The 22,267-nt window shown below is 35.0% G+C and overlaps 1 long non-coding RNA gene across 1 annotated transcript; it reads right to left on the bottom strand.

Annotated features, from left to right (window-relative positions):
• Nucleotides 1-11,294: 11,294 nt before the first annotated feature.
• Nucleotides 11,295-22,127, bottom strand: LOC131180235 (uncharacterized). Its single transcript, XR_009149036.1, has 3 exons — nt 22,038-22,127; nt 21,237-21,293; nt 11,295-11,528 (listed from the first exon to the last, which is right to left on the bottom strand). It is a non-coding gene; the product is annotated as an uncharacterized LOC131180235 (long non-coding RNA).
• Nucleotides 22,128-22,267: the final 140 nt, after the last annotated feature.

Raw genomic sequence — 22,267 nt, forward strand, 5'->3', positions numbered from 1 at the left:
GAAAAAGCTACCTGTGATTGGGACATTGGTCGAGAATGGATAATAAAGTTTCAATTTTAAAAGAACCTTGCCTTTGAAGGTCAACCAAAATATGGTGTCTATACCAGTGGCAATATTGGAAAAAGAAAGAAATTTGGGGGATCAGGCAAAGGTGGAAGGTCTGGTAGGGGTAGATTTTCTAGGCAGAGATCCCCTTTGTCTAGTCAGCAGACATCTAGGAGTTCTCACCCTCCCCACCCTTGTGAGACATGTGGCAAGGCCCATGGTGGGATATGTTACTGGGCTATAGGAACCTGTTTTAACTATGGGAGTATGGGGCATTTAGCTAAAGACTGTACCAGTGTCCGTAGATTTGGGCCACCTCCTACTACTGTAGAAGGGTCTATTCAGAGTTCTGCTACCAGAGGTTCACAACCAGTTAGCAGAGGAAGAGGCAGAGGTAGAGGCAATACTTTTAGCAGTCAGGGCACAGTAAACTAGTCAGAATAAGGGAGTGCTCCGACTAGAGTCTACACTATGAGACAGCGGGAAGAAGCTAAAACTTCTGACATTGTGGCCTGTACATTCTCTATCTCTAATCAAGATGTATTTGTACTGTTTGATCTAGGTTCTACCCATTCGTATGTTAGTGCTAGCATCGTCAGTTCCCTTATTGTTCCGTGTGTCAAGATGGGTTTTGAAGTGCTAGTAACTAGTCCATTAGGACAAGAGGTCTGGGTTAACAAAATCTATAGAGATTGACCTTTGGTGATCCAAGGACATGTTTTTCGATCAGATTTGATTGAAATGCCCTTCAGAGATTATGATATCATCTTGGGCATGGATTGGTTAGCCAGGCATCATGCAATGATTAACTGTAGACTGAAGACTGTCACTTTTGGTCTCCCTCAGTATGGTGATGTGGCAATACACAGGGAGAGGCAGTTATTGCCATCAAGCATCATTTCGGCTGCACTAGCCAGGAAGATGATAAGAAAATGGTGTGAAGCATACTTGGCACATGTGATAGACACCCAAGTGGAGAGTCCATTATTGAGAGACATCCCTACAATATGCGACTTTTCGGATGTGTTCCCTGATGAGTTGCTAGGATTGCCTCTGGAAAGAGAGGTGCAGTTTGAGATTGATGTCATGCCTGGTGTAGACCCAATTTTTATAACACCATATAGAATGGCACCAGTAGAATTGAAAGAATTGAAAGTGCAGTTGCAAGAATTGCTTGATAAGGGCTTTATTCACCCTAGTGTGTCACCTTGGGGAGCGCCAGTATTGTTTATTAAGAAGAAAGATGGCACTATCCACTTATGTATTAACTACCGGCAGTTGAATAAAGTGACAATAAAGAATAGATATCCATTGCCCCACATTGATGACTTGTTTGATCAGTTAAGGGGTGCAGCTGTATTCTCCAAAATTGACCTGAGATCGATTATTATTAGCTGAAAGTACAAGAGCAGAGTATTCCAAAAACTGCCTTTAGAACTTGATATGGCCATTATGAGTTCTTAGTTTGCCATTCGGGTTAACTAATGCTCTGGCTGCTTTTATGAATCTGATGAACACTATCTTCAGACCATACTTAGATCAGTTTGTAGTGGCATTTATTGATGACATGTTGGTGTATTCGAAGAGTGCAGAGGAGCATGATAGATATCTGCTGATTGTACTAAGACTTTGAGGGAGAAATAGCTATAAGCTAAATGGTTGAAGTATGAATTTTGACTGAAGGAAATATCCTTGTTAGGGCACATAGTATCGGTAGAAGGCATCAATGTAGATCTAAGTAAGATAGAAGTTGTCCTTAATTGGAAGCCACCCAGAAATATCACAGAGATTCGCAGTTTTCTGGGTCTAGCTGGATACTACCGCCATTTTGTGAAAGGGTTCTCCATGTTAGCATCTCCATTGACCAAACTACTTCGAAAAGCTATGAAATTTCAGTGGACGGATAAATGCCAATAGAGTTTTGATGAGTTAAAAAAATATTTAACTGAAGCTCCAATCCTTACTTTACCTACATCGGGTAAAGAATACACAGTTTACAGTGATGCTTCTCATAATGGGTTAGGCTGTGTATTGATGCAAGATCGGAATGTCATTGCATATGCATCACACCAGCTGAAACCGTATGAGAGGAACTATCCGACACATGACTTGAAGCTTATAGCTATTGTGTTTGCTCTTAAGATCTGGAGACATTACTTATATGGGAAAAGTGTTACATCTACACAAATCCTAAGAGTTTGAAGTATTTGGGTACTCAGAAGGAGTTGAATTTGAGATAGAGGAGATGGTTAGAGTTGATAAAAGACTATGATTGTCTGATAGACTATCAGCCAGGGAAAGCCAATGTGGTGGCTGACGTCTTAAGTCGTAAGGCTATAGCAAGTCTATGATTTTCTCCTTTGTCTATGGTACATGAGTTGAGAGCATTGCATGCCAGCTTAGAGATTAATGATGAGAGGCAGACAGTAGTTGCATGGCATGTATAGCCAGTGTTGATTGATCAGATCAGAATGGCTGTTCAGAATGATGAAAGATATCAGAAACTACTAGAAAAAGTCAAGTAGGGCGAAAAACCTAAATTCTTGGTGCGAAAAGATGGTCTACTGCTACACCAGGGCAGAATGTGCATTCCTAATGACATTGACTTGAGACAGATTATTATGAAGGAAGCACATAAATCTCCTTTTGCTATGCACCCTGGTGGCACTAAAATGTATAGAGGGCTAAAGGAGCATTACTGGTGGATGGGTATGAAAAGGGATATAGCTGATTTTGTCTCTAAATGCCTAACTTATCAACAAGTGAAGGCAGAAAATCAAGTACCAGCTAGTTTGTTACATCCATTGCTAATACCTAAATGGAAATGGGAATGAATAACTATAGATTTTGTGATGGGACTTCCAAGTACATAGAAGAGTCATGATGCAGTATGAGTCATTATTGATAGATTGACCAAGTCTGGTCATTTTCTGCCATTCGGATGGACTATAGTTTAGAAAGATTAGCCAAATTGTATATTGATGAGATAGTGAGACTTCACGAAGTGCTAGTATCAATTGTATTAGACAGAGACCCTAGGTTCACTTCTAGATTCTGGGGTAGTCTTCAGAGAGCCCTTAAAACTAAATTGAACTTTCAGTACGGCATTCCACCCATAGACAGATGGCTAGTCTGAGAGGGTAATACAGATATTGGAGGATATGCTACAGGCTTGTGTAATTGAGTTTGAGGGCAGTTGAGACACAAACTTGCCTCTGATTGAGTTTGCTTGTAACAATAGCTACCAATCAAGCATTGGGATGCCTCCATATGAAGCTTTGTATGGTAGAAAGTGCAGAACTCCTCTGTGTTGGGATGAAGTGGGCAAAAGAAAGATGATTGGCCCAGAAATTGTTTAACAGACAAAGGACAAGATCAGACTGATCAGAGATCGACTCAAGGCTACATCAGACCGTTAAAAGTCCTATATTGATCTGAAGAGAAGGGATATTGAGTATACAGTGGGTGAGAAAGTATTCCTCAAGGTTTCCCCTTGAAATAAAATTATGAGATTTGGCAGAAAGGGGAAACTAAGTCCTCGTTTCATCGGGCCATATGAGGTTCTGGAGAGAGTGAGTCCTTTGGCATACTGTTTGGCACTACCTCCAGAGTTGGAGAAGATATATAATGTCTTCCATGTGTCTATGTTGAGAAGGAATAGATTTGACCCATCTCATGTGTTACCAGTGGAAGAAATTGAAGTAAATCCAGACCTCACATATGAAGAAGAACCCATAGAGATTCTAGCTTATGAGGTAAAGCAGCTACAGAACTAGCAAATACCATTGGTAAAGGTGTTGTGGAATCGTCATTCAGGCCAGGCGGCTAATTGGGAATGTGAGAAGGACATGAGGAGGCAGCACCCATAGTTGTTCAGAGACTGATACCAGGTAAAATTTCGAGACGAAATTTATTTTTAGGGGGGGGGGGATTATAACACCCTTATATGCATAGCCTGGTATATTTTATTATTCCGGTGACCAGTGTTAGTCTGGAAAATTAAGGAGATTAGAATCACATCTAAGACACCTAGATAAGCCCTGAATACAAATAATTAGTAATTGCAGATAGTTAAGTATAAATAAGAAAAACAGAACACAAAAGGTTAAATGAGCTGGGAGTCACAGCGATGGGTAACCTTCCCGGGAAGTGACTGCGAGTCAGTCTTAACCCAAATTTTGAACCGGAAAATGTGACGCCACGATCCTTAGGACTATTGCAAACACAGTGGAAAAGAAAAAATCACAAAAAAGAGTTGATAAGAAGGTCAAATAATTATGTCAGGGATCCAGAAGAAATATTGAATTACTTATAAACAGAATCAGACCGGTGAGGGGCAAATTGGTAAATTCACCCCTAGAGATGACTCTTGATCTAACAGTCTAATAAAATCGGAGAAACAAAAATTTTCTAATCGAGAATTAAATTAAAGAAACAAGAAAAAATAAAGGAAAAAGAAAAAGAATTAAAAGTTGAATTGTTACATCACACACATGACATCACATATGATCTCAAAAGTAATTTTAACTTTCCCCAATAATTGACCAAGTTAAATAGCCAATTAATTACATAGAAATAATAAGAAAAAGAAAAAAATCATTATGTTCCTTCCTCACCACTTTGGCCGGCCAAGCACCCACCTCCCACCTCCATTAAAATACCTCCATTAAAGCTTGAACTCAAGCTTGATTTGCCTCACTTAACCCTAATTTCTCCCACATTTATTTCATAAAACCTTGTTATCCCAACTTAAGAAGGAATTTGAAGAAGGAAAGAAAGGAGAAAAGAGAGAGAATTGAAGATTTGGGCATCAAAGTTTGAGGTTAGTTCTTTCAATTAAAATTTTAGTTTAATACTTGTGTTTTTAGTTCACTTAACCTAGAAATTACTTTAAAGCAAAAGAAAACTATTATTGGGGGACTGAATGGGATTTTTGGCCAGCCTATAAGGGTATTGAAATTTCATGATTTTGATGGAATTGAAGTATTAGTTAAGTTAAATTGAGTGTATAGAGGTTGATTATAAACTTTAATTGCATTAGATTTCAAAATTGTGTAATTAGGGTTCTTAACCTCTTGAAAATTAGGGGGAAAATTTGGGAAATGGTCAATTGATGCAAATGACCCTAATTGAAGTGAGAAATGGTCAATTGGGACCATTTGTGGTATGTTTCAATTGGTAGAAACCAATTGCAATACGGATTGGTTAGGGTCACTATTCTGGCAGCTTGACCTAGGTCTCTTTCAGGGACTAAAATTGAAAATTTACCTATCCAATTGGTGTAAGGCTGATTGAGAATGAAAATAGACACATAATGACACATTTTTCATTCAGGAACCATGCCTAGAAAATGACATTAACATAGTGAACAATTACATCAAACCCGAGTGTAGTGCACTGCCACTGTACCAAAATGACCAAATAAATAGTGTTTGTTCATTTGGCCATAACTTAGGCTATACAGGTCCAAATGACCTGATTTTGTGGCATTGGAAAGGTATGACATAGCACTACAACTTTCATGAAGAACACCAATCTAAATTCTACCCACAACTAAGTCATTTTGCCACCCAAAGTTAATGGTCCAAAATTGCCAGAACCAATTAGGTGCCCAAAAAATCTGGGTTAAACCAATCCGGCCAGCTATATTCAAATGGCCATATCTTGGGCTACAAAACTCCAAATGGAGTGATTTTAAAAAAATAATTAAATATAAGACAATAAGGAATAACTTCTATGAAGAACACTTAGCCAAATTACCACAGCAACATGACCAATGGAACAGTGCAAAATAGGACATCAAAACTGAAAATTTGAAATTATGCCTAGGAGACCTAAAAATTGAAGGGGCAACCAAAATCAATAAATTAAACAACCAAAATGTGGTATGTGGGTGAAATTGAAATTCCCATACCTATTAAGCATAAAAAAGTCAACAATTTGACTTGAATAGTGTCATGAATAGTAACCCCAAAACGCAAAATTCAAAGAACGTTAAATTAAGCATATTAAAGCTAGACATATGTAACACCCCTATTTGCATAGCCTAGTAATTTTACTGTTCCGGTGACCAGTGTCGGTTTGGATAAGTAAGAGAAGTAGAACCACGTCTAAGACACCTAGTTAAGTCTTGAACGCAAATAATTAGTAATTGCCAAATAGTTAAGTATAAAGAAGAAAAACAAAAGATAAAAAGTTAAATGAGTCGAGAGTCACAGTGATGGGTGACCTTCTCCGGAATGACTGCGAGGTTAGTCTAAACTCAAATTTCGAACCGTAAAATGTGACGCCCTCTCTCTCAAACTCCATTGAAGCCCACTTTGAGCTTGAGAAACCCTAAACCCAATCACTAAATTCATAAAATCCCTCCATTAAATCTTATCTTTGGACCTTGCTAAGCAACTTAGGAGCAAAAAGAAGAAAGGAATCAAAGGTTTGAGAAGAGGAAATTTTGTCTAAACAAGTTGAAAAGAATACCGGGAAAGAACCCAAGGCATCGAGTCAAGGCCAAAAGGCGATTCGCATAAGGTTTGCGCACAACATAGAAATTTCTGTAAATTTTCTTCTGCAAATTGTTTTGAATGAATTGTGATATTAAATTGTGACTTAATTATATTGAAATTTTTATTATGCTTTTACCTTAAATTATTGAAAGTTTACTTGTATGTGTTTGAAATGGCAATAAATATTTAGTAAATTGCTAAGATAGTTTTGAAACCACAGTGTCATGACCATATATTTGAATACCTCACTAGCATGACTAGTGGGAGGAAATAGTTTTGAATTTTGATTCCTTCTCAATAACCTTCTGGCTATTGAGATGAGTATTGTTTTGAATAGCATGATATAACTGTGTATTTTTATGAAATTCTTTTTGAGACTTTCTAAATGAAATTGTTTGGACTAAAAGTTTATAAATCATGTTTTGTATCTGTCTTTCATTTTCAGTACTGTATTTGAATAAATGGGATTTGAATTATACATAAATGTTATTTTTGTATGTTGTGCACCACTGAATCATAGTACTCAGCAATGGCTGTTATTGCTGTCGCATATATAGAGACTAGAGGAGCAGCAGAGTGAGCTGCTGAGGATCTTGCAGCCACATCCCTGAAGTTTTGTCGAGTATATTTTTTACCCTGATTGTAATATTTAGTTTGATGTATGTAAATGTATGTACATGTAATAACTGGTCATGAGCAGTTGTATAGAATTTAAAATAATATTATTTTGGTTTTGCTAATGTAAAGTTTGGTTGATGAATGTAAATTATTTTTATTTTAATGAAAAATGAATGAAATTATTGAGTGTTATTTTTTATGACAATTGAATTGAGAAATGATGTTGAATTGTGTTGAGGTAGTAATGAGTTTGATGAATGAGATATTGGAAGTGTTTTTACAGATTTTTGAAGAACTGTTTTCTTAAAATACAGACGGAACTCTGCCGAAATTTTTCTAAAATTTGCGTAAAAATAAAATGGACAAAAATTTGAACTAGTTTTTAAATTTCTATTAAATGTAAGAAAATGCTCACCACTTCCAAAAAGTAAGAAAATGGTTTTAAAAATCCCTTGTAGGGTACTTAATGAGTTATCGGTAGATGAAGTTCGGTAGTTCATTAGGTATTCTACGGGATCATGTTATGCCTTACAGAGGAGTAAGGTATGACAACATAAGTAATTGTGAATTTATTATTGAATTTATTATACGTTATGATACTGAAACACAGTAAAATTATGTGTTTCAGTTGAAAAGAATACCGAAAAAGAATCAGAGACATTGAATCAAGGCCTAGAGGCGACTCGTAAAAGGTTTGTGCACAACATAAAAATTTTTCCATAAATTCTCTTTGATAATTTGTTTTGATGAATAAATTGTGATTTATTTTTACTACAAATTTGTGACTGAAATGAATAATATGCGTTTGACCTAAATTATTGGAAATTTAATTGTATGTATTTGAATTGTCAATAAATGTTTGATAAATTATTAAGATAATTTTGAAACCACAGTGTCATTGCTACATATCTGAATGCCTCACTAGCTTGTCTAGTGGGAGGAATTAGTTTTGAATTTTGAATTTTGAATTCCTTCTCTGGCTGAAGTGTTAAGGTGTGTGCCAGTAGAGGAAGAAATTGAATGGGTACCCATAGTTTGAGCTAGCTAGCTTTGAGATTCCTCATAAGCCTCCGGTTATTGAGATGAACATTTTACTGATGGCATGATATAACTGTGTGTTTTTATGAAATTTGTTTTACGACTTCCGAAATGAGATTATTTTGACTAAAATTATAAATTGTGTTTTGTATTTATTTTTCATTTTCAATACCATATTTGAATAAATGTAATTTGATTTATGCATCAAATTTTATTTTAGTATGTTGTGCACCACTGAGTCATAGTACTCAGCAATGGCTATTTATTACTGTCGCAGATAGAGAGACTAGTAGAGCAGCGGAGTGAGCTGCTGAGGATTTCAGAGCTACTTCTGGACCTTTTATTGGGTATAATTTTATACCCTGATTGTACATGTTTATTTTGATGTAATTGACTGTATATACATTTGTAAAGTGGTCATGAGCAGTTGTACAAATTTTGTAATAGTGTTATTTTGGATTTTCTGATGTAATTTAGACTGATGAATGTAAATTAATGTTTCTTGAATGGAATGTGAATGAAAACTATTTAGTATTATTTCTGAAATATTTGAGTTGGAAATTGATTTAAATTGTGGAGATTGGGGAAAATTATGTTGACTTGAGTTTTAATGATGGTTGAGATTGGTTGAAGTGGTATATTTGGAAGTGTTTTCTACAGGTAAAATTTTTGGTTTTTCTCGATTATAGCCGGCACTCTGCCGAAATTTTTTCAAAATCTGTGGAAAAATAAAAATGGACAAAAATTTTACATAACTTTTAAACTTCAATTAAATGTTTTTAATGCCTGCTAGAAATGCTCACCACTTTCAAAAGTAAGAAAATTGTTTTAAAATCCCTTGGAGTGTATTTAATGAGTTGTCGGTAGACAGAGTCAGTAATTCATTAGGTATACTATGGGATTATGTTATGCCTTATAGAGGGGTAAGGTGTGACAATTCTTGCAATAGAAACACGATTTAGTGTAACTAAATGATGTGTTTTTCAATAGCTAAAAGTGATTGCATGATGCATGAAACCCTAGCTTAAGAAAAATTTCAAACTGCACATATCCTGTACCTCTTGATGAATTGGTCATGCAATTAGTGCAAATCTCTTACAGTAACATGTATCAATCATTGACTAAAGATGCAAACTAATTCAATTGAGTAAATTAGTTATAAAGGTTAACAACTTCCTTATCTTTCCTTATAGATTAGATTAACAGGAAGTGCTCTACCACTAATCTTATACCATCACACTCAATCTAAGACTAAAACAACTTAATTATAAGTTTGATGGTAGCATTAATCATTAGAAAGACATTCTAATTCAAGGTAACAAACTCATTCAGCGTGGTTCATTTAATTTAGACACTCATCTTTATAAAAAATAAATCATTATGTGCCACTTATAGTTAGATTATTCAAGGTATTAAGTACTCAAATTATCTTAACTTAGCAATATGTTTTCATGCACAATTAATTAGTTGGCCACCCTAACTAACCATGCATTCAACATTCATAAAATAAACCAAAAGATAAGTGATACTCAATAAAGAACAAATATGAAATTTATTAAACTCAAATCAAAGTCTCATGATAACCTATTCCATGGCTTCAACTATCTCCCTATCGAATTACAAAACTATTCACACATAACTAAGAACATTAAACATAAACAAATTAATAAGAAAAGAGAGAAAAGCATACTGCCCCTTATGAATGGAATTTGAACAACTTGAATTTGATGTTGATGATGATGCCACACACTCCAAAAGGATGTAGAAGCACCCCACAAGCCAAAAGAAGAAGAAGAAATCACACCAGTAACTAGATTAAGCAGTTGATGCCTTTGGATGCGCAAAGAGGGAATTTGGCCATTATGAGTAAAGGAGAACTAAAGAACCTCATATCTGAATTTTGGACCATTTTTATAGAGAAACATAGGTTAACTAAGACTCTAGATCTGATTTGGAAGTCCTAGTTGTATTTTGACTTATAACTCTCTCAAGAATCCTAGTTAAAATAGGAAAACAAGTTAAAAACAACTATCCTTGTATAGATGTAGACCCACACATCTTTTTTTTTTTTTTTTTGGGCCTTAAATAAAATAATTAATCAAGTCCTTAACTTCTCGTCCCACATAACTCAATATCAAACACACTTAACATGTGGCCCCCAATGTAATTTGGCACAATTGCTCTCATTTTTCATACATCATCTCAAAAATATGTCAATTAAGGTCCATCTAAGCCCATAAGTTCATATTCAAACTCTAAAATAGTGGATCACATACAAGCTCTATTAAGGTTGTCCAAAGAAGCTCAACATGACTTAATGCCCGAACATGTTTGTTTGTCACCCTTAGCCTCCAAATACCATATACCAAACCCAACCATCCTAACATACCTAAATATACTTAGATCCTTCTAAAAGATCACAAGGAAAAAGAGTTTACCTTTTTCCCTTAAATTTGAGAAAGAAGGAGAGTTGGTGATTTTAACTTCAATCCACTCTCACCAGCTTTCCAAAAGAAAAATCAAGCTTCACGGCATGAAATTTCTAAGGAAGTCTTTTAAAAAATCCATTTGCATGTTACAAAGGTTAAGCAAGAGGGAGAAATGAAAGTTCAAGCCTCCTTTGGGCAAAAAAAATGAGACTTTGCCCCTTTATACCATCACTGTCGAGGGATTTTTGGCTGCTAAAAGCTCAGCTATTGGTTGTCAAAGTCCATTTCGTCCAAAATAGGTACTTGAACAACAAAAGGGACTTCGGCTACCAAAACTTCATATTTCAGCTGTCGAAGTTCCTTTTGTCCCAAAGTAGCACATAGAAAATTTTTTCTTGATCACATTTTCAATTTTAAATAAATTTTTAACCCATCATATATATACATACTGTCACGACCCAACCTATGGGCCGGACCGGCACTAGGACCTGGGCCAGCTTAAAGCCCCCGAGGCCCGTAGTAAGCCTAACTATTCCTCAAATCCATAACCAGGCCCACAGTTTAGGCCCAATATGCACATAAAATAATTTAAATTAAACTGTTATACTCATATTTCGGGCCAACTTAGCCCAGAAATTATCAGAAATAAAAATTTGGGGAGCCCAGCTCAACCCTGTTACCTCATTTATAACCATTTAAAACTCATAAAATTTTTTCTTTTCATTTATTAATACGAAAACTTGAATTCATACAGTCCCTAACAGGCTTAATGCTACTACTAGCACATGCGGAATCCTAAATTACAAATTTAGAGAATAATAATACAATTAAATAATCGACGTTAAACCTGCGAGGAAGAAAACAGGTTGCTCTGTAAAATAACTCCTCCTGTGGCCTGGAAAAATATTGAACAGGAGTGAGCGTTCGACTCAGAGAGTAAAATATCAATTTTAACCATAATCTCTATAACTATCTAAAACTAATGCACCCTATAGAGTGAAATGCAACACCAGCAATAATTTCACATCATAACATCAAAAAGGTAATTTGGAGCACTCACGCACCTAGCAATATCAACCATATATATATATGGGAGCTGATCTCCTATACAGCTCTCTTAATTCCAACTGTGCCAGCGAAGAACTCAGCTCGGACTTCCACTTATTTGTCACACCCTAACCCTCTGTAAGGCATAACATGATCCCGTAGTATACCTAATGAATTACCAACTCCGTCTACTGATAATCCATTAAATACACTACAAGGGATTTTAAAAACTTTTCTTCTTTTACAGTGGTGAGCACTATTTACAGGTGTGAAAGACTTTGGTGAACTGAAGTGAAACAACTAACTCATTTGATTTATTTGGAGTATCTGTAAAAATTTTGGCAAGGTGCCATTTGTATTTTGGACAAAACAATTCTTCAGAAAACCTGTAAAAAGCACTTCAATATATTTTCAAATCTCAACTCCAACATTTTTATCAACACAACACATTTCTCAAGTCAAATCCACAGTGATTTTCAAAGACTAAGATACAAAAATATAACAAAATTTTTACATGTCATATATCTCATTATTATTTTTCTACTTGATTGTAAAACTTAAATTTACATCTGCTCAAATACAAGAACAAAATATACATACAGTGAATATACATTCTGATTACAAAATGCCACATATGGTATACTCACTATACCCAAAATCTCTCATTGGCGGTACTAGCGACCTAGTCTGCCGCCTGTCTATCTCTCTACTGCGACAATAAAAGCTATCATTTGAGACAATGTCTCGATGGTGCACAACATTAACCAAATACAATTTTAAATCACAATTCATAAATCATATCATTAGTGGATACTTAAAACCATAGTTGATTTCAAGACAATGAATGTCATAAGGAATTTAAACTCCAATTCACAAATTATCAAAATTCATAATAACACAATTTAGTCAAATAGCTTAAGAATACCGTATTGCCAATTCATACACAATTTGATCAAATTCTTGAATAACACGCTTTTTTCCAATCAATGACACAATTTGATCAAATAATCTGAATAATATCGTTTTGCAAAACAATAACACAATTCGATCAAATAATTGAATAATAACGATTAGAAAATCAAAAAAACCATTCTATCAAAAAACTGGAGAATAAAGTGTTGCCAATCAATATCACAATTTAAGTCATGACACAATTTTTCCATATATGCCGTGTTGTACACCACGACAAGACATGCTCACCCCAATAATCGAAATCAATGAGGGAGGAAGCTAGCTATATAATGAGAACTCATCTATACTCACCTCAGACTGGGAAGTCAAAGAGGAGGAACTTAATCATACTCACCCTGTCGATAAGTCAAAGAGGGAGGAATAATCACACTCACCCCATTAATGGAGGAGGAACATAGTATCGGTGTCATGCCAATTGTGAGTCAAAACAATTCCAAACATTTTATTCAAATGATCCGTAAGAATCCAATAAATTTCCAAAGTTATAATTTCATTCACAAAATGGCAACACAATTGTAATTCACTTCAATTTCCACAAAACCATTTACGATTGCTTTTCAATCAATAAGTATCCATCAATATCATTCAAACAATTTTTCACAGTTTCAAACCATTCACAATGTTTTTCAATCAATAAGTGTCCACCAAACACATTTCCACAATTTAAAACAATAATATACAAGTAGTCATAATTTATTTCAATTGAAAATAATTCAAAAGAAATAGTTGTTGTGCACAAACACAATTTAAAACAATAATATACAAATAGTCAATATTTATTTCAATTGAAAATTCAAGAGAAATAGTTGTTGTGCACAAACCTCTGATATTTGTCTCTGGTTTTGACTCAGATTTCTTTCCCTTTTCTTTGAGTCCTTGTTAATCGAGAAACACAATTTGAAGTGTTTGGTGCTAATTTAATTTGCCTCTAACGAGGGTGTTTAGTAAATAATGCACTGAACTCAATTATTTACTTAATCACCTAATATACCGACCCTCGTTGCGTTTTAGGTAAATTAGGTTTTAGTGTCGTTAATATGTCACATTCGATAGGGTTTTAGGTTTGGTACATTTTGCCAAACTCGTTTCCTTGTTTAGTGCATTTTAATGCAACTTGCTGGATTTCGGGATCTGGTTTGACCTAGCCGGACGCCTAGTTCCTCGGTTTCGGGCTTCGTCAAAACTACAAACTTGTAGATCTATGTCTTATTGCACGGGGCAAAATTTTAGGTCAATCCGAGTTAAGTAGACCAAGTTATGGTCATTACACTATTGCTGGTCAAATGGTATCAATTTAGGTCAATTTTTGGTCAATTTGGTCAACTCTGGTTCGGCCAGTTTTGGACCCGAACTTGTGCAAGCTTTTGACTTGCTTATGGTCATTTCTGGGCTTTGGTATCTTCATAAGACTTGTAGGTATGGGTCTTAACTATTCATGGTTAAAATTTCAGGTCAATTGGACCTGTTTTGAGTGAGTTATGGCCTAAACACTCACTGCTGCCCAAATGGTCAGTTTTAGGTCTCAAGTGTACCTAATCCGAATTGGTCATTTTCACATCACCTTGCAAGCAGAATTTTGGTATGTTCTCTCAATGAAAGTTGGCACATTTTGTGCCTAGTTTCACCTCCAATTGGTCTCATACCAATTGAGGTTACACATTTAAAGTTATAGGTCTATTTGCACACTGTCCTCTATGTGTCTTTCAAACCCCAATTCAAACACACATTTAACTTGCTCTACCTTAAATCCCCATACCCAATTCTGATGTTATACCATTCCATATTCATTTATCACTTCTTACTATGGTCAATTTGGACAGAATACAAACATTCTCAATACATCAATTACAACCCTAAACCACAAAGTCCAAATTTAGCAATATATGTACATAATTACACCTAATCATTACATATAATTTCCACTACTAATTTACATACACATTCATCAATTCTTCTATGTCAACATTCTGCCAATACTTCCATCAATACATACAATTATTCAAGGGTCCCCAAGCTGCGAAAACCTTCTTCAACATCAAAGTGCCCTACAATTTACCAATTCCCATCCAAGTGCATAAATCACCATATATATGTGAAATAATCCTCTAGGATATTAAATCACCATGATCAACATTATTTCTCATCAATTATATGCATAAATATCTCATCAAAAACGTGACTCCATGGCTGTCCAAAATGAAAACAACAATAACTCTTCAAACTCAAAATTTTCCTTCACAAAACCAACACCCATAACATGCACACAAAACTTAACAAAGCTATCTTCAAAATTATGGACTTACCTTATGCTTGGAGCTTGTTAAACCTTGCTTAAACTTCTCAAATTTAGTATCAAACTCTTCCTTGTGATGAGTAGACAAAGTTTCATGAAGGAACCCAAGTGAATGGAGTTGAAATGGAGGGATGGATCAAGCTTGCATGAAAATGTCCATGGAGTTTCCTCTCCCTTCATTCACGGCAACTTTGGTACAATGGAGAAGATGAAGTTTCTGCCTTGGATAATGGATGTACACCTGCCCCACTATGTCTTTAGTTTATTCCTTTAGTGGCCCACTCACATTATTTAACCATATTATAAGTTTAATGTGTTATTTACACCATTTCCACTCCATTTTTGGCTATTTATTTTAGGTACCACTAAACAAATTTTTCATTTCATTTTCTAAGTGTAATATTATTTATTTTTAATGGAAATTTAGGTCAAAAGACAATTCGGGATGTCAAATGACCATAATGCCTGTTCGTGGCATTCCCAATTTTTCGGTAACACCGTATTTTGTCTCTTTTTCGATTTCTCACTTTTCTTTGTACTAATTATTTAATTTTTCTTTGATCTTTCTAATGATATTTATTCTTCAATAAGGGTCTATTTAGTCTTAAAATGTTTTCCGTGGTTCCCGCATGATCCAGGGCTAGTCAACGGTCCACTCGTGACTTCCGTCTGATCACCCATCGCTAGGTTTCCGCTCACTTATTCGGTTACATTTCTTTGCTATGATTTTTCCTTTGTTTTTCTTATATTTTCTTTTTTTGAATTTCATTATTTATGTCTCCTCTCTCATAACAAGGTGTGGTTCTAGGCATCCTAGCTGTCCGGATAGCACTGGTCACCGGAACAGCAGAACGCACTACCGAACTTAGGGGTGTTACAATTCTCCCCCCCTTAAATAAATTTCGTCCATGAAATTTTTACCCAGTAGCCATCTTACAATAGTCATACGTTTATTTCTCCTTTCTATATGATCGTAAGACTTTTAACAATCTAATACAATGTTTAATTTGTTTGGATAAACCCAATCTCCTCTTAATATTCTGCTGTATAATATTTTGGTTAACGTTGCTCCATGAATGACCCTTGAGGTCATGTTAGAATCATTCATCAGTCATTGGTCCTCGACCATTCTAGTCCATAGTCTTCCTCACATTTGTAATATTTCTTTGTTACACATGAATCAACATTCAATTCTCTACTTTCATAACTCTTTTTATCACAATATTCTATAACTTACTTCCTTTTGTTTGAACTATAACCTTTCGATATTTTAAGTTTTGAGTTTTAGATCCCTAAGTAGGATTTTCAAACTTATTTCTAACAATTAAATTCTGTCATGGCATAACTATACCAAAACAGATGCCGTTGGCAACTATTCTTATCTAGGTGTACTATCGGGTAGTACGTAGCTCTACACAATAATCTCAAGTCAGTACTGTAATCTGCAGCTTACAGTATAAACATCAAGAACATTGCATAGTTACTACGATACATCCCAATAGATCAACTTTGTTATCTTTTATTCTTTTTGAATTCACTGATATTCGAATCTTATTCGATTACAATATCCATTAGCAATTTCTAACATAACCTCCTTGCCCTCATCTAGAGCAATTCCATTCTTGCATCTTACATTTACGTCCTCTTGCCTTACATTAAGTAGGCTCGCCAATTAGCTTATAATTTTATGGTGTGTCACAAATACTTTTACGATAAACTCTTCCAAAACTAATTTCACTTGTTATCACAATCCTTATCCTAAAGGACTAGTCACTAATGCATCAAAATTTATTTCCACGACCTCTGTACAATAATACAAGGAGATTTCCTCCCGTTAGTGCATATTTATTTTTTAATGTACTGTATGTATGAAACATTTGAGCAGTTGTAGTTACCGACATAAAGATTTCAAATTCACAGTTTGAAATTCACTTTAAAACCATTGCTCTGATACCACTAAAACATGTCACACCCTACCCCTCTGTAAGGCATAACATGATCCCGTAGTATACCTAATGAATTACCAACTCCGTCTACTGATAATCCATTAAATACACTACAAGGGATTTTAAAAACTTTTCTTCTTTTACGATGGTGAGCACTATTTACAGTGTGAAAGACTTTGGTGAATCAAGTGAAACAACTAACTCATTTGATTTATTTGGAGTATCTGTAAAAATTTTGGCAAGGTGCCATTTGTATTTTGGACAAAACAATTCTTCAGAAAACCTGTAAAAAGCACTTCAATATATTTTCAAATCTCAACTCCAACATTTTTATCAACACAACACATTTCTCAAGTCAAATCCACAGTGATTTTCAAAGACTAAGATACAAAAATATAACACAATTTTTACAAGCCAAATAACTCATAATTATTTTACAACTTTATTGTACAACTTAAATTTACAATTGATCAAAACCAAGAAAAAAATATACATACGGTGAATATACATTACAAGTACAAAATGCCACATATGGTATACTCACTATACCCAAAATCTCTCATTGGCGGTACTAGCGACCTAGTCTGCCTGTCTATCTCTACTGCGGCAATAATAAAGCTATCGCTGAGACAATGTCTCAGTGGTGCACAACATTAACCAAATACAATTTTAAATCACAATTCATAAATCATATCATTAGTGGATACTTAAAACCATAGTTGATTTCAAGACAATGAATGTCATAAGGAATTTAAACTCCAATTCACAAATTATCAAAATTCATAATAACACAATTTAGTCAAATAGCTTAAGAATACCGTATTGCCAATTCATACACAATTTGATCAAATTACTGAATAACACAGTTTTTTCCAATCAATGACACAATTTGATCAAATAACTGAATAATATCGTTTTGCAAATCAATAACACAATTCGATCAAATAATTGAATAATATCGTTTTGCAAATCAATAACACAATTCGATCAAATAATTGGAGAATACAGTGTTGCCAATCAATATCACAATTTAAGTCATGACACAATTTTTCCATATATGCCGTGTTGTACACCACGACAAGACATGCTCACCCCAATAATCGAAATCAATGAGGGAGGAAGCTAGCTATATAATGAGAACTCATCTATACTCACCTCAGACTGGGAAGTCAAAGAGGGAGGAACTTAATCATACTCACCCCAGACTGATAAGTCAAAGAGGGAGGAATAATCACACTCACCCCATTAATGGAGGAGGAACATAGTATCGGTGTCATGCCAATTGTGAGTCAAAACAATTCCAAACATTTTATTCAAATGATCCGTAAGAATCCAATAAATTTCCAAAGTTATAATTTCATTCACAAAATGGCAACACAATTCGTAATTCACTTCAATTTCCACAAAAACCATTTACAGTGCTTTTCAATCAATAAGTATCCATCAATATCATTCAAACAATTTTTCACAGTTTCAAACCATTCACAATGTTTTTCAATCAATAAGTGTCCACCAAACACATTTCCACAATTTAAAACAATAATATACAAGTAGTCATAATTTATTTCAATTGAAAATAATTCAAAAGAAATAGTTGTTGTGCACAAACACAATTTAAAACAATAATATACAAATAGTCAATATTTATTTCAATTGAAAATTCAAGAGAAATAGTTGTTGTGCACAAACCTCTGATATTTTTCTCTGGTTTTGACTCAGTATTTCTTTCCCTTTTCTTTGAGTCCTTGTTAATCGAGAAACACAATTTGAAGTGTTTGATGCTAATTTAATTTGCCTCTAACGATGGTGTTTAGTAAATAATGCACTGAACTCAATTATTTACTTAATCACCTAATATACCGACCCTCGTTGCGTTTTAGGTAAATTAGGTTTTAGTGTCGTTAATATGTCACATTCGATAGGGTTTTAGGTTTGGTACGTTTTGCCAAACTCGTTTCCTTGTTTAGTGCATTTTAATGCAACTTCTCGGATTTCGGGATACTGGTTTGACCTAGCCGGACGGCCTAGTTCCTCGGTTTTCGGGCTTGGTCAAAACTACAAACTTGTAGATCTATGTCTTATTGCACGGGGCAAAATTTTAGGTCAATCCGAGTTAAGTAGACCAAGTTATGGTCATTACACTATTGCTGGTCAAATGGTATCAATTTAGGTCAATTTTTGGTCAATTTGGTCAACTCTGGTTCGGCCAGTTTTGGACCCGAACTTGTGCAAGCTTTTGAATTGCTTATGGTCATTTCTGGGCTTTGGTATCTTAATAAGACTTGTAGGTATGGGTCTTAACTATTCATGGTTAAAATTTCAGGTCAATTGGACCTGTTTTGATTGAGTTATGGCCTAAACACTCACTGCTGCCCAAATGGTCAGTTTTAGGTCTCAAGTGTACCTAATCCGAATTGGTCATTTTCACATCACCTTGCAAGCAGAATTTTGGTATGTTCTCTCAATGAAAGTTGGCACATTTTGTGCCTAGTTTCACCTCAATTGGTCTCATACCAATTGAGGTTACACATTTAAAGTTATAGGTCTATTTGCACACTGTCCTCTATGTGTCTTTCAAACCCCAATTCAAACACACATTTAACTTGCTCTACCTTAAATCCCCATACCCAATTCTGATGTTATACCATTCCATATTCATTTATCACTTCTTACTATGGTCAATTTGGACAGAATACAAACATTCTCAATACATCAATTACAACCCTAAACCACAAAGTCCAAATTTAGCAATATATGTACATAATTACACCTAATCATTACATATAATTTCCACTACTAATTTACATACACATTCATCAATTCTTCTATGTCAACATTCTGCCAATACTTCCATCAATACATACAATTATTCAAGGGTCCCCAAGCTGCGAAAACCTTCTTCAACATCAAAGTGCCCTACAATTTACCAATTCCCATCCAAGTGCATAAATCACCATATATATGTGAAATAATCCTCTAGGATATTAAATCACCATGATCAACATTATTTCTCATCAATTATATGCATAAATATCTCATCAAAAACGTGACTCCATGGCTGTCCAAAATGAAAACAACAATAACTCTTCAAACTCAAAATTTTCCTTCACAAAACCAACACCCATAACATGCACACAAAACTTAACAAAGCTATCTTCAAAATTATGGACTTACCTTATGCTTGGAGCTTGTTAAACCTTGCTTAAACTTCTCAAATTTAGTATCAAACTCTTCCTTGTGATGAGTAGACAAAGTTTCATGAAGGAACCCAAGTGAATGGAGTTGAAATGGAGGGATGGATCAAGCTTGCATGAAAATGTCCATGGAGTTTCCTCTCCCTTCATTCACGGCAACTTTGGTACAATGGAGAAGATGAAGTTTCTGCCTTGGATAATGGATGTACACCTGCCCCACTATGTCTTTAGTTTATTCCTTTAGTGGCCCACTCACATTATTTAACCATATTATAAGTTTAATGTGTTATTTACACCATTTCCACTCCATTTTTGGCTATTTATTTTAGGTACCACTAAACAAATTTTTCATTTCATTTTCTAAGTGTAATATTATTTATTTTTAATGGAAATTTAGGTCAAAAGACAATTCGGGATGTCAAATGACCATAATGCCCCTGTTCGGGTGGCATTCCCAATTTTTCGGTAACACCGTATTTTGTCTGTTTTTCGATTTCTCACTTTTCTTTGTACTAATTATTTAATTTTTCTTTGATCTTTCTAATGATATTTATTCTTCAATAAGGGTCTATTTAAGTCTTAAAATGTTTTCCGTGGTTCCATGATCGAGAGCTAGTCAACGGTCCACTCGTGACTTCAGTCTGATCACCATCGCTAGGTTTCCCGGCTCACTTATTCGGTTACATTTCTTTGCTATGATTTTTCCTTTGTTTTTCTTGTATTTTCTTTTTTTTGTATTTCATTATTTATGTCTCCTCTCTCATAACAAGGTGTGGTTCTAGGCATCCTAGCTGTCCGGACAGCACTGGTCACCGGAACAGCAGAACGCACTACCGAACTTAGGGGTGTTACATTATTAACCAAATCGGGGTCCCAGCGAAGAACTCAAGCCGTGTCTACCCCGAAGGACCGGGTCCCAGCAAAGATCTCAAGCCGTGTCTACCCGTCCTATCCATAGTCCACACCACATCACACGCACGTACACTGCTCCAAATTACCACAACAACATACATGGCACTTTCACAGTTATGAATGCAACATAAATCGTGCCTAAAGTTTATCTACATAGATATATGCATATAAGTGATGCACGGGCATGCTTGAACATATAATAATAGTGAAATTACAATTAAAATTAATATTTTACTCACAGTACACCGATGACTATTGTGGCTGCTGGATGCAGAAAAATAGCTGACCTCGATCACCTAATAATTAAATTATAAATTTATTAGTATTAAGTTAAGATAAAACTCTAAAGAGGCAATAGACAGCCTAATCCATGCCGGAAATCCGGCAGAGTTTCCCCTATACTTGGGACCTACCCAACCTACAAAAAGGCTCAAATAACACTTCTAAATTCTCAATTTCCACAACCACATCTCATCAATATCACATGGCCCCTCCTGGGCCCTCCAAATCAGACAATACTCAAAATCTTAAAAATTACGTTTTAGTCCCTATAATTGACATTTTTCAAAAATCCACTCAAACAAGCTCTAAAAATTCTAAAATTTTGCCCCAGGGTCCTTAATAATATTATAAGGCTATTGCAAAATGAATTGTAATTTTCTAATCACCCATGAATATTTTATTCAAGAATTTTACTCAATTTCCTAAGTTTTCAACAACTAACATATCCTTAATTCAACCCAATTTAATATTCACATATTTAAACCTCCATCCTCAAGCTTCAATCAATCATATAAAATTTAAACATCTTAATTTTAAATAATCTTATATGCCCATATGCTAAAAATCTAACTAAAATCCATCCATATTTCTCAAAAATATTCTACAATCACTCAAAAATTCAACTAACACCATAGAATATCTCCAAATAATTTTACTTTCATCATATATTTTTCTTAGAATTTTTCTCCAATTTTTTTCTGTTTAAGAAATACTGTATTTATGCTCCACAGACAGCGAAATAATGTAAATAGTCTTACCCGAAGTTTATCTGTGTCTCAAAAATTTCAAAAATTTACGAGGAAGCCTCTAGAAGTTGAATCATCTCCATAGCCCACCGGAGCCACCACGAACCATCACAAGACGCTGTTTGGCCACGGCGACATTTGCCGGATCTGATCATACCACCATGTTCCTCTCCTCTTCCTCAGTCCATATGTGGTCTCGGATCGTCGATCCAACGGTCGGATCGTCGTAGATCTGACGAAAA

This window comes from Hevea brasiliensis, chromosome 5 (assembly GCF_030052815.1).
Source record: "Hevea brasiliensis isolate MT/VB/25A 57/8 chromosome 5, ASM3005281v1, whole genome shotgun sequence".
In the NCBI taxonomy this organism is placed as follows: domain Eukaryota; kingdom Viridiplantae; phylum Streptophyta; class Magnoliopsida; order Malpighiales; family Euphorbiaceae; genus Hevea; species Hevea brasiliensis.